Source organism: Solanum tuberosum, unplaced genomic scaffold (assembly GCF_000226075.1).
Source record: "Solanum tuberosum cultivar DM 1-3 516 R44 unplaced genomic scaffold, SolTub_3.0 scf00769, whole genome shotgun sequence".
In the NCBI taxonomy this organism is placed as follows: Eukaryota; Viridiplantae; Streptophyta; class Magnoliopsida; order Solanales; family Solanaceae; genus Solanum; species Solanum tuberosum.
Genome location: NW_006239710.1, coordinates 45,544 through 46,472, shown reverse-complemented (window position 1 = coordinate 46,472; position 929 = coordinate 45,544).

Genomic DNA, 929 nt, shown 5'->3' with positions numbered 1-929 from the left:
TTCAAGTTCAAGTTCATGTTCAAATTCTAAGTTCAACTTCAATAATAATTCTAACTAGTCCTAAATTCAAAATTCAAACTAATCTTAAAATCACAAATTCAAACTAGCCCTAAAATCCCAAAATCTAACTAGTACTAAAATCCTAAATTCAAATTAGCTAGCTATTCCTAATCCCAAATTCAAACTATTAGTCCTAAAATCTCAATAATAATTCAAACTAACTCAAATAATACCCAAATTGAAATAACTCCTTAAATACCGTAATTCAATCTAATCTTAAATCTAATCTTACAATTCCAAAATCAAACTTAACTTAAGAAATACCGAATTTCAAACAAATCCTAAGATACCCTAATTCAAACTAACCCTAACATTAAAATTTTCAATTCACAATCACCAAACACAAACTAACAATCAAATAATCCCTAATTCAAACTAACAAACAAAAACCCTAAATCATTCACTTACTAACTAACAATCACTCAAACTAACAATCAATAAAACTAAGTATATTAGTACTCTAATTTTGAGATACTTCAACTAAATAGAAACAAAACTAATCTTTTATGGAGGTTCTAAAAATTCTCCTTGAGTAAGAAGGTCGGGGATGGTGGAGTGAACTGAGAAAGCTAATATGGAGGCGGCACCAGTCGGGATGGAGGCGGCACAACATCCTGCTGCTGGGCGCGACCTTCCTCTGCAGCTGCGCGCCCTATACAGCTGCGCGCAGACGGTGGCGCCGGTCGGGGATGGTGGGGCGCCGGTCGGGGATGGTGGGTCGCCGGTCGGGGATGGGTGGGGGTGGGGAGTAAGACTTCACTTAGGTTTTGAGACTTTACTTAGAGTGAGACTTGATATTATCATTCTTTTCTTAAAAGAATTGTTTAATTTACCGACCACTGGATGTCGGTATTTTTTAAAATAATTAT